The sequence below is a fragment of the Lagopus leucura genome, unplaced genomic scaffold (genome assembly GCF_019238085.1).
Source record: "Lagopus leucura isolate 7727_CA_CO unplaced genomic scaffold, USGS_WTPT01 Super-Scaffold_100157, whole genome shotgun sequence".
In the NCBI taxonomy this organism is placed as follows: Eukaryota; Metazoa; Chordata; class Aves; order Galliformes; family Phasianidae; genus Lagopus; species Lagopus leucura.
The window spans coordinates 31,425,025-31,438,336 of record NW_024962334.1 but is presented as its reverse complement, the minus strand read 5'-3'; the positions used below and the strand labels follow the sequence as shown (position 1 = coordinate 31,438,336).

General features: G+C 41.1%; 1 long non-coding RNA gene across 1 annotated transcript; it reads left to right on the top strand.

The window, feature by feature from the left end:
• The first annotated feature begins 4,590 nt into the window (after positions 1-4,590).
• Positions 4,591-7,358, top strand: LOC122189653. The gene is made up of 3 exons (XR_006181905.1): positions 4,591-4,785; positions 4,876-5,041; positions 5,467-7,358. It is a non-coding gene; the product is annotated as an uncharacterized LOC122189653 (long non-coding RNA).
• Positions 7,359-13,312: the final 5,954 nt, after the last annotated feature.

Genomic DNA, 13,312 nt, shown 5'->3' with positions numbered 1-13,312 from the left:
TCCTTGTTGAATACAGGAAGAAATGACATTTTTGCATTGCCATCAAATAATCAGTAATTTACCCTTTTGCTAAATTATGAGGTAGATTTAGCAGTATAACATGCCACATAAGTTGCTGCACCTGATACAGCTTTGTCTTGTGGTTTCTTTTTCTTCCTGTGTTTTCTTGCTGCTTTCCATTGAGGGAGACAACTCAAAAAACTGAGCGATGGAAGTATTTTAATGACTGCACCATTAAATCATGGTACAGTGGCAAGAGGCCATCAGAATGAATAATGCTAATGGCTGGGACAGGATATTCTAGTCTAAGACAAGATTATGGATTTTAGTTCCTTCAGTGTTTAGTCCCTGACAAGGGAAGGTTCTGTCACAGCAAGTCAGCATCCTGCTAGGTTTTTCAGCTCTTGGCTCAGCTGTGAGCTGTTTCCCTAAGAAAACCTTTCTACTTCTTATTGTATTTTTTGGCAGTGTTTATGGTACAGAATCATTCCTAAAGTCTTGTGAAATTGAAATGCAGTAGCTGAATTTTCTGTTGTTTTGTATGCAGATTTTATATAGTAGCTTCAGATGTATTCTTTATGTTAATATTCTTAATGTTGTTTTCCTCAAGCATTAAATTAAATTTATTTTAAAATATTCACTGTATTTTATTCTATCAGAGTAAGCTGCAGGGAAAGTTATATAACCACACACACAGAGATACAGAATGGCTGAGGGTGGAAGGGACCTTGGATATCATCTGGTCTAAGCCCCCTTCTCAAGCAGGGATACCTAGAACACATTGCACGTGATCACATCCTGGTGGGTTTTGAATATCTCCAGAGAAGGAGTCTGCTCAACCCCCCTGGCAGTGTTTTCCAGTGCTCTGTACCCTCACATCACAGGATTTTTCCTCATATTCATGTGGAAATTGCTGTATTTCACTTTGTGCCTGTAGCCTCTTGCCCTGTCACTGAGCACCATTGAAGAGTCTGGTCCCATCCTCTTGACACCTTCCCTTAAGATATTTATAAGTTTAGATAAGGCCCAGCACTGGACACAGCACTCCAGGTGTTCCTCCTCTGGGGCTGAGTACAGAGGGAAGATCACCTCTCTCAACTTCTTGGCAGTGCTTCTCCTAATGCACCCGTAAAATAACAATAATGCAACTGAAATCATTTGTAAGGGTATCTGACTGATTTCTAGGAGGGTATTTTCATTAGTCTTTTGTTTTCTACAGGTTTTTGTAGATACACCTTTCTAAAGGAGGCTAACACACCACCTTTGTTGGTTTAGCTCAAGAAATACAAGCAAGGAGACTGGTAAATGGTGAGGTTTTACGTGGAACTACTGCTAAGGGATGCCAAGTGCATGTTTTCTTCTTTTTCAGAGGTGTGTCAAAATGTAATTTCCACAGTAGCTGCTTTTTCTTCTTTTTTTTCTTTCCCAGAAGTTTCGTTGTCTGTCAGAGTTGCACTGTTTGCGTTCATTTCTGTTCCGATCTCTTCAATGCCATTGTCCAAGCAGAGCTTACCCAGCTTGGAGCTGGTATCGTGTTCCTCAAGCACCAAACTGTGTGAAGCTGCTAGCAGAGGCTCTGCAGCTGCTGTTTCCAAAAAGCTGCTGTCTCTAAAATTCTCTCAGTGCTGAATTTGTTAATGTTTTCAGATGTGAACTTGATATTGTCTGTTTGCACATGAGTAGTGTGCGTGCAGCCTAACATAGAAGTGTCTCTATGCAGGATTTAGGAGGAGGCATAGAAAGCCCCTCAAACGTGTGTGTGCTTTTATTACAGAAAACCAAGATAAAGTTGTATTGTTGAGACATCTGTTAGCTGGTTTATGTTATGCTTTGTTTTCATGTTTTAAGTGCCTAATGATTTTTTTTTGTCAAGGAGGCAATGGTTTCACTGGTATAATGCGTACTTGGAATTCTGCACTTGTTACTTGCTCTGTAATAGAATATTTTTGCAGTTTCTGTTTGGAAATAAAGACTTATTAGGCATAATGGTGATTTTATTTTTCCTTTTTGAATTCCTGAGTCTTAATAACAACTTCAGTCTTTTCTGTTCCTGTATGGCAGTGCAATTAACCATTTTCTTTTGTTACTTCTAATGCCTGGATTTTTATTTTTTTTTAATTTTTAAATTTTTTTTTAGCAAATGAATTGAAGAAAAATCAAACAAGAAAAACAATCATTCTCTAAATTCAGCTATCAATTTGGAACAATATCCCTAAAAGCAACTGAACACTTCGAAATGTGATTAACTGGAAATGTTAAAACCAGTCATGTAAAAGATTTTCATAGAAAGTACTGATCACAAATACACACCTAGTAGACACGTATCTTGTAGGCCACAAGGTTTTGCTTATAGAGTACATACACAGAGATCTGTAGTGAGTGAATTTCGAATGTATGAATTTCAGAAGAAAGTCTTTTCCTTCACTGCAGTTATTTTCCCTTCAAGGCACAATAAGGCCATATAGCTTCTGTGCTACTTACTGTGACTTCTCCAAATAGAAGCTGACCGTCTCATCAACTCAAGGCAAATAGATATATACAGCTGTTTTGTGATGTGGACTATTATCCTTTAGGGCCCTCTAGGGACTGAACTGTAATTGCCAAATTTTATTACAGCCAAAAGAGAGGGTTAGAACTGAAAGGTTTTATTTGACATCACAGACCACCAAGTGGCTTCTGCCCAAAGGTGAAAGTCTGGGTGGTTGTCACCCCTCTCCTTCCTGTAGTGTGTCAGTCTTCCATAGATCAAAAAAAAAAACAAAGAACTTTGCTGGAATTGCATGTATGAGTGATACAGATGCAAATATGTCCTCATAAACCAAAATATTTCTAAAGCAGAAGTGTAATTTCTGTGGTGTAAAGAAATAAAAAATTAAAATGATCTTAACTATCTCAAATATTTAGCTGATTGGCCATTATTTGCCAAAAGAGCAGCAGTGGCTTGTGATGAGGGCTGCTTGGTCCAGGTGCAGAGTAATTTAGCACTGCCCTAGACAAGCCATTGCATCTTCCTCATCCTCTGCTCAGATAGGGAGCAGTCGGCAAAAAGCTGACAAGCAAGGGGAGAGCAGGAAGTGTCTATGCCCTGAACTCAGATGGCCAGATAGTTTGCTTCTAAATCACAGCGAGCAGAAACCATCCTCCTATGGAGAGAGCATATTGGATGATGATAGCGGCCCTGCTATGGGAAACACGTGATCGTTGGTGTTAAAAGGACTTAAGACATTTTCATAGAAAGCACTGATCACAAATACGCACCTAGTAGACACGTATCTTGTAGGCCACAAGGTTTTACTTATAGAGTACATACACAGATATCTGTTTGTAATCTTTTGTAGCAAGATTGGCCAAAACCAGGCTAGGTTTTCCTCCACCCTCAAAATACTGTCAGGTAAAAAGCGTCACGAGAAGATGTTGCAACGTAAAGATACTTATGTTCATTTGGTTACTCCAGGAGAAGAGAATGGCTAAACCCAGTCCACACAATGAAAGTCATGGCAGTGGGCTAGCATTCTTAGGGTCGTGACCATACCACAGCCCTCAGCTGCAAAAATACACATATGGGCTGAAGAAAACTATCAGCATTTTAAAAAGAGAGAAGGAGCTTCCTCCTGAGGGGCCCTTGATCTAGTGTCTGAATGTGCCTGGGATTTGAGATTCATATACAAGTTTTAGCTTGTATACTCTTATATACTGCATGATTCTGTGCCATCTTCACTCTGTGGCCAGAGCCAATTCATTGCAGCTGGGAGTGGTAGATTCTCACAGACTGTGGGGACTGATAGATGGAACCATCTGGTAAATGGAGATGCCCTAATGAAAGCCTTAGCTCTTAAGTATATAAATGCAGATGAAACTCTTTTATCATGTAAGTGAAGAAAGAGAAAGTCCAGCAAGGACTGTATTTAAGCTGTTGCCCATTTTCTGCAGCACAGAGAATCAAAGCTGAATTAGTCCAGAAGGTCACGTCCTGCTGCTGTTATTGGAAGAAGAAATACTGAGTGTGCTGGAAAAAAAGATATAAGTATTAGAAATGGAAAAACTTTCATCTTCTAAATTATTTTATTAGGCATTTTGGGAGACTTTAGGGGCAGAAATAATTGGACTGAATTGTAAAAGCAATGCTGCTTCTATAACTCTCAACCTGCAAGGGCATTAGTTCTTTTGTTCAGCTTTTAATATTCTTTGTAAGATAGAAAATTGCTCTTTTACTATGTATGGAGTTTTACAGGAGAAAAAACACCCAGTAATGGCCCCTCAATTTGAGCTTCACCATGAACAAATAAATACACATTATGCAGAATTTGCTGTTTGCTAGGGAGGCAGTCCTGTACTTTCTCTACCATCTAACAGGGCTCAGTCCTAGCCTCTGCCTCTGCCTGAGGACTGTGATCAACTCCTGCCTGGAATGGTCAGCAGCTGGGTGCCTACAGCTCCTTACAGAAAGGCAGAAATTGCAAATGTGAATCACCTGTACAAGAGGAAAGAGTTGGGCTGTAAGTATGATGCCTTAGTAAACATCCTAAAACTGGGTTATGATATAAAAGAGGAACAAAGGAGTCTCATCCTACCTGGATTTTAAATGAATCAATTGTGGTCTTCCAAAATGCAGAGTTGTTGGGGAAGGGTTCAGGGCTGATTGCAAAGAAGACAAAAGTATTCTCTGAGGCAGTGGAAGAGAAGTAAAAGAGGCCAGATTTAATATCTTTTGGATACATTTGTGCTCAATGTGTTACAGAGAAATGTGATGAAGGAAGGGTGAGGGATCGTTATTAAGTGACATAGGTGATGACCTACAAGGGGAGATTATGGTACTTTAATGTTAAACATGCTGTTGTTCATCAAATGCTAAAGTTGAATAACTTCCTTTCAAAGAGCCAAACATTGAAGTTCCAGATGGCAGCTGCAGGAGGCAGATCTAGCAGCTGTGACGCAGGTTGACTGGCTGGTTTTGGGCACCTCGCTTTGCTATAAAGCTGAATGAGGCAGTAGAGGGAAACAGCCTGCGATTTGTCTTGCCAACTACAGTCTCAGCTTCAAGGTAGGATGACTTGTGTGCTAAACTCTGTGGTCCATAATAACCAGATGCTTTTTCATAGCCAGAGTAACTACTTGGTATGTAAATTTCTACATCACAAACTCCTGCTCTTTTTTAGATGAGTTCCATCGTTCCTGTCCAACAGTTCTTTTCCCTATGTTGAATGGTTTTTAACAGTGCCTCAATTACAGAGCTCTGAACTCTCTTGGCCCTGCTTGCTGTTCTATAATATGGATAATAATTTCTAGGATGAAATCTCTTTTTCTGAATATTTTTAACATCTTTTATAAGAGTCTAAAATAGAAACTCTGAGAACATTAACTTAGAGCCCTTCTCAAGTTCATCTTACTTGCAGTGCATTAAAGTGAAGTGACAAGTGAGGTGTGACGTGAAGTAATTATACTGATTGTGTTGTATGTTCTCCGCAGGAGCTGAATGATTTGCTGAGGATATTAATTTCAAAAGCCAGACAGCAAGAGATCAGCTGAGATGAAAGATCACTGCAAAGTGACCTCACACCAGGGGAAAAGAAGAGGGTGTGGTTAAGAGCAGGAATTTAGTGCTGCATAGTCTAGCAGTGAACCACAGCAGATGCATTTTGATACCAAAGGTGATCTTCATGTGACTATGGTCACGGTCTGTGGAGAGAAGGGGAGCATAATTCACCTGGCTTATTTTAGATATCGACATCGGGATGTGGTAAATTAATACCCTAGGCTCACAGGTTTATAAAACTTGGTCAGAATTTCTGCAATTAGATGCTTCACTTCCAGGGTCCACAGAGTTGGTGAAGTGTAGGTGTGTACAAACCTAAAATGAGCCACCACCTGCCTTATCTATATGTAATCATGAGCATGTCTGATCACTACACCTGTGACATTAGATTTCATGACAGTGGAAATTGTAGCTAAGTAGAGACAGCATATAATGAGAACTAGTTGATCGGGACCTTTGTCAACAATAAACACAGTAAACTAAATTTCTTTGATCTTTAAAATAATTTTCAGTCATGAGAAGTTAATAAGAATTTCAAAGCTTTTCTCCATGAAATGGTCACTGTTGAAATCAGTTTTGAATTTGTGTAGCTAAACTGTTATACATCCCTGAACAGATAAATTAAAATTAGTTTAATCCTATTGTACTTTGGCTTTAGCTTAGTTTGGCAGTCTAGCACTGCAAGTAATACTGCTTTCACTTAGGGATTGTCACTGCTTCACTTTAATAAATTAATTAGCAAGACATAAAGTGAGTGAATCTGAGGGGCTTTGAGAGCTGTGGGCTAGATCTTCCCCAGAGAACTAAAACCACTGGTAGGTGGGTGCCACTTCTCAGTGTAACACAGCATTAATGAAGAGGTTGTCATGAAGCTTGTTTAGGTGGCATATTCCTTGAGTCTGCTTATCTATGCTCAGAGAAGGAGGTAGGCAGAAGGAAAAGCATGACCCAGTGTTAACAAGGACCTCCATCTTTGATCCATTCCACACTACTTCATCTATCATCTGCCAGAAGAAAAAAAAACAAAGACTAACTACATTCGTTTGACTGAAGCGTTGATTTGGCCAAGAAACAAGGCTTTGTCACATCCAAACGAAATGAAAACAAAAATCTGTAATCGGCATAGCCATCATGGTTACTGAGTCAGACTCTACAGGGCTAAACACAGGCAATTCCTGAGCTGGATACTTGAGGATCCCTGGACGACTGTATTTTCAGCTGATAAGGCTCAGTCAGTACTGAAGAGGAAGCTGGCCAATGGAGCCTATCCTCTGAAAAGCTAGAAGTCTGGGTGCACCTGATCCTCATCAGCTGTCAGTGAACTTTTTGGAAATGGCTCTTTTGTCTCCTCCACCATGGTGATGATATACCTCCAATAAAGCTAATTCGGACAAGGTGTTAAGCTTTTTGACAGGTAATATAGAAGAAAGGATCATCTTGCTCACTGGTTAAGGTTCTATCTTTTTATGGCACCATTACCTGCATCAGTACTCCAACCTCTGCAATTCAGGTACCATCTGCAGGCCTGTTGTTGAGAAGTGATGCTAAGCAATTTCTGGCCATCAGGAATCTTCTCTCTTTCCGTCCCACACACACCCTTGGAAATGAGGCATGATTTTGCTGTTCAGAGAGAAGGATGCCTTTGTAAGGATCTTTTTCCATGTAGTGATAGTAGTCAGCAGTCTCTTGATTTTTCTCTATGGCCAAACACTTCATCCCATGTTATTCCCTCTTTAAAATGGGAGAAGTGATGTCCCAGTAATGCCACAGAGGTAAATACACTACATCTTGAGATTTGTTTTTGTTCTACATGATGAAGTCTATGTATGGACTGCAGATATACAGCTTTCTTTCTCTTTTAAAACTTCAGTTCACTTACTGCTGCTGTTTCACAGCTTGATCTGTTTGGTTGGGCCATAATATAGAGCACAACTGAATGGTTGAATTAGAAAGACAAAACAAATTAGAAGAACAAGGAGAGAATTAAACACTTTTGATCAGCCTTTCTCCTGCACTTACTATTTAATTTAAACCAGAGCTGTTTCTTTCTGTAGTAGTCATTCATCTCCAAGAAGTGAAAATACACTTGCAAAACTAATAAATGTGAATCTATTTGCAAAGATATGTATTTATGCGCCTGGCACTTCAGGGTGTTTAGAGGGTAATCTCAAACTGTGAGCACAGCACTCTGTAAATTTTGAAGCGATTTTTCTAAATGTCAAGTATTTATTACATGAAAAAAACATTTGGAGTGTGGAGCAGGTCCCTGGTGATATATGGTGCATTTGGGGAAGGGCTTCTTGGATGAACGGAAATAATGTTGGAGTGCTGAAAAGCAAATCCTCTGCTTGAAATTTCTTCGTGTACATGGAAAGGAAATTGAACAAAGCTGGAAAGCTAGTCAAGTATTTTTCTTTGTCTCTTGCATAAACTTAATATAAAATAGTGATTTTCCAAGCCTTTTATATGTAAGCTTATTCCAGCTTTTCTTAGTCTGCGGCATGTCTACCTCCTCAGCTCAGATTGCTGCTGTCTCCTTCTCATCCCCTTAACAGCTCCAGAGGGCTCAGTTCAGACTGCAGGCAAATAAAGCCTGCAGGATTTATTCATGTTAGCTTTTACCCACGTAATACCTCACCTTAATGGCAACATATCTCAAAGTGCAAAGTAGTGAAGTGCATCTCTCTGACTGGAGGCTGATGATGAGCTGGAAGTTTTACTCACCTCCCTTGGAAGACTGACTTCATGCCTCAGCCTCTAATGCTTCTCAAGAGAAAAATAGCCAATATAGTTGGTTCTTTGTGGTCAGTCTAGGAGTTAGTAAAATGCTTTCTACCAATAGCACTATAACAGTTTCACCTCTGCTTTTATGCCTCTTTTTGTGTCCAGATATAGCCTTATATTCCCTATCTACACTGCAGCTAGTGCATATTCTGAAGCTACCATATTACTGTTGTGTACTGTTTGGGTTCAGTCTGCAGATGTCTGTGATGTTTCTGATGGAGCTAAGGAAAGCCTTTCAGTTGCTGGGCAAAGTGATACACACTGAGATACCGATACACTGCTTGATGCTCTACTGAGTGCAGTGCATCTCACTATCACTGCAGTGTGGGGCAGCAGCACAGGAAGCTGTGATCACAGGATCATTAAGTTTGGATAAGACCTCTAAGATCATCTAATTCAACCATCAACACATCACCACCATATCATTAAACCGTGTCCCTCAGTGCCACATCTACCCTTTTCTTGAATGCCTTCAGGAGGAGTGACTACACAACCTCCCTGGGCAGCTTGTTCCAGTACCTCACCGCTCTTTTGGGGAATAAATTTCTCCTTATACCCAATCAGAACATCTTCTGGTGCAACTTAAGGCATTTACTTCTTTTCCTCTCTCTAGTTACATGGGAGAAGAGGCCAAATCCCACCTTGATACAGTCTCCTTTCAGGTAGTGGTAGAGAGCAACAAGGTCTCCCTTGAGTCACCTCTTCTCCAGACTGAAAAATTCCAGTTTCCTTAGCTGCTCCACGTATGACTTGTGCTTCGGACCCCTCACCATCTTTGTTGCTCTCCTCTGGACACACTCCACACAAGGAAGCCTCGATGTCTTTCTTGTAGTGAGGGGCCCAAAAATATGCCAGTGCATGCTCCAAACTTGCCATCTTTATCTGGTCCACCTCACTAGGACCTTCACATCAATGCAACCTCCTGTAGAGACCCACCTGTGAGAGGAAAAAAGAAATCTTCATACAGTGTGTGTAACTACACAGTCAGTAGGGATATCACTGCCCAGTCCTTCAAGAGTTTGCCAGGTAGAGAGGTGTATCTATGGACTTGAGCTAGGTTACGCTGACTCAATAGGTCAGTGGTGACATCAGGTTACCCAACTGCATTGTTGTCAGTGCTGCTTTCCTCATGCTTAAGGTACCAACCTGTGAAGGCATAAGCAAGGATCTTGGCTAGCCCCCTTCCTCATCCCCCCCCAAAGTCAGAGCTCCCACATTCCTCCTGAGAGCTGAGTGCCAGGCAGATGGGGGGCAGGAGGGTCTCTAGTGGGTAGAGTCTCTACCCTGTGGGTCTCTACCCTGAGACAAGGTGTGTGAAAAGAGGCCCTGCATCTTAATAGTTCATCTTATACATTCGGGGAAGAGAATTAACAAGCTTTCATCTGAAACCCTTTCTCATGTCTAAAACAGGTGACACAATGTTCAAAGCAGTTGCTTCAAGTTCAATTATATACACTGGAGCTGCACTGCGTGAAGGAAAAGGTGGTTAGACACTTACGGATAAAAAGCGAGAAATGCTAAGAATATATCTTGCAAAGGAAAGAGAGAGATACGTAATTTATACTTTGTGTGAAAAGTGAAAGGTTAGCGGTGATGAGGACAGAGCAGTTGCAGGTACTGATATTAAATATCCAACCAGGAAGTAAAAATGCTCTGGAAGTCCACTTCAATCAAGCTGAACTTCAAAAGGAAGCTTTCATCAAACATAAGCACCAATTCTTATTAAAAAAAAAAAAAAAAGTAAGAAAAAGAAAAAAGTCAAAAGAAACTAAAAGGCTGAAAGTTGAGAAGACACAAAGAGACATTTTGATACCATATTAAACACTGAACACTGCCTCTTATATTGCAGAAAACCCTCTTAAAAACAAATAAGCAAACAAAACCACAGCAAAACAGCTCAATTAAAAAAAAAAAAAAAAGAGAGAGAGAGAGAGATGAATATTAAAGTTGACAAAAATCACATTCATGTAAGAAAAACAGAAAATTCTGGAAAGTAAATGAAAAGTAAATCTCCAGATCAAATACCAGCTCAAGAGGCAAGTTGCTAATAAAAAATACTTTCACACACATCCAAAACATTATGCCTACTTGAAACTTAGTGCAACTTCAAATGAAAAAGTGAAGAGGCAGAATTACTCAACAGAAGTAAGGCCATAGGAAAATTATTGCATGATTACAGCTTGATAATAAGGTCAGGGAGCCCCATGTCATAGGTGAAGAACAAACTCAAACTGAAGAGGTTGAGGGATAAATAGGTAAGAAAAATAGGTGATGACAACAATCAAATAAGTCTGAAGTGACTCAAGGGAAAACTGCTCATTGCTAGTTCAGTTGCTGCATTCAGTGCTGGAGCAATAGTCAATGGACAGTAAAACTTCAGACTCCAGTAAGGCTCCAGGCCAGCGCTGAAATCTACAGAGCAATAAATCTAACATTTTTATCTTGTAAAATCAGAAGAAGAAACTGTAAAAGCAACTAGACTGAGTAAAATTCCACATGCATTTTTTTTCTGAGGAAGTCATGCCTCATGAATCTGGTGGAGATGTCTGTAAGGATTTTACAAGTTTGGTAGGAACCATTGAGTCCCTCAAAGGCAGAGAGGCCTTACAGAGAGATCATGACAAACCAGGGGGCTGGGCAACAACCAACAACATGAAGTTTAATAAGAACGATTGCTGAATTCTGCACTTAGGTCAGTGCAATCCTGGGTACATTTACAGTTTAGAGGATGAGAGACTGGACAGCAACCCCACAGAGAGAGGTCTGGTGGCCTGGGTGACAGCAAGGTGAATGTGAGCCAGCAGTGTGCCCTGGTAGCCCAACTGTGCCCTGGGATGCAGCAGGCTCAGCACTGCCACCAGGCAAGGGAGGGGCTGTTCCGCTCTGCTCTATGCGGCCTCAGCTCCAGCACTGGGTAGAGTTTGGAGTGCCACAGTACAGGAAGGACATAAAACTACTAGAGAGTGTCCAAAGAAGGCCTATGAAAGTGGTGAAGGGTCTAAAAGTCGAGATGTATGAGGAGCAGCTGAGGTCCCTGGGTTTGCTCAGCCTAGAGCAGAGAAGCTGAGGGGAGCTGCCATGGCGGCTGCTCCTCACAGGGAGCAGAGGGCAGTGCTGAGCTCTGCTCTGTGTGACAGCGACAGGGCCCGAGGGGACGGACAGCTGGGGCTCAGGGGAACGGTCTGCACCAGAGGTTGGTTGGGTGGGAGCGTGGAACAGGCTGCCCAGGGCAGGGGGTGCAGCCTCAACTGCTAGAGCTGAAGGAGTGCCTGGACAGCACTCTCAGTCACTGGGTTTGAATTTTGGGTGGTGCTGTGTGGAGCCAGGGGTTCGGCTTGATGATCCTTGTGGGTCCAACCCAGGGATATTCTATGGTTCTGTGATTCTTTGTGGGTAAGGGTGAGACAAATGGAAAGTTTTGCCAGAAGTTTTTGCAGAATTCTAAGGAGTAACAGGGAAAGATCCTCTCTACTTCAAGTCAGAAAGTGGGAAAAAGACATACATAATTGCAGTGGAAATGCTGAGTCACGGCTTGAAACAGTGATTGAGCACCTGGTGGGAAGGCAGGGCCAGCCCAGAGGAGGTCAGGTGTATGCAATGCAGCTGAGTGACCAGAAGGGGTGCAGCCAGGATCCACCCCTTCCCAGACATTCAAGGATTCATAGTGGAAGCAAGAGTATCTTGCTGGAGATTCTTGTATGCCTGAGCTTTTCTGAGGGTGAGTAGTGTTTTTCTTTTGTTTCTGTGTGTGTGGCTGTTGTATTTGGGCAAGTCTCCACTTGCTGCAGCCTGGGATTTTGCTGCTCTGCTGTCATTGCTGTGCTTTCCATCACATTATAGCATTACAATAACAGATGGCCTTCACTGTAGAGGGAAGTTGTGCTCCCACCAGTATTTGCAGTTTAGGTTTTAGCATTCAGTATATTCCTTGGTGATCTAGCAAAGAATGAATAGTAAGTTAACAAAGTTTCTGTTCTTGCAAATTTATTATGCACAGTCAGTATTAATGCTAAGCTCAGAGTTGCAGAAGGATATTGCAGTTGGCTTGCTCACTGGGCGATCAAATAGCAGATGTAAATTTAACGTCAGCGACCCCAAAGCATGGGAAAAAAATAACTCTATGTAGCTGGAGTTCTGAATTAGCTATTAGTCCTTAGGAAATAGGACTTCAAGTCAATGTGAATAACTTCCTGAAAATGTCAGCACAGTACTGAGCAATCATCAAAACTCTAGATGGGATATTTTTACTTACCTTAAAATAACTGAGCACAAAGTGAGAGTTCCCTTTATGTCATTCTGTATTGCTCCAATGCATGTGTCTTGAAGACTGCTTGTTATCTTGGTCACTGTGTTTTAAATAGATTATACCAAAACTAAAATAAGAAGAGTGATGAGGATTTTAAGCTCTTAAATGAGGGCTCCTAAATGGTAAGACAGTATGAACAGTGGAAGTATATTGAGATGTGCCAGGGATCTACTGGAGAGTCTGCTAAGTAAGGGTTGTCATGGAGGGATTGAATGCAGAATTAATTTTTACTGTGTCATATCACAGGAACTACTGGAAAGTAAACAAAATAATCACAAAGTGAAAATAAAATGATCAAAGTTTTTTTTGTTTGTTTGTTTGCTGTCATAAGATAAAGGCTGTTAGGTAAAAAAAAATAATCAAATGTTTCAAAATAGATCAGACAAGTTTATAAATGATTTGGATAAAGGCTCTAGCTTAAAAAATTTCCAAAAATGAAAGTTATTTTAGGAATTGGGGTCCTGTTTCTTAAGCCAGCACTTTCAGTAAGCACTTAAGTAGGGTAGTTGGTCTGACCCGTTATGCCTGTTCATAAGTTACAGCAGAGCTCCTGCTTTTACTTGCCCTCCTATCTGCTGGGTCACCCCCACCTATGGATCCTTTTCATGACCAGTCAGTGTAATTCCACAGTGAAGCTACGCTTTCTGAGGAGCACAGTCACCTCTGCCCAGCCCTAGTGATGCCCACCT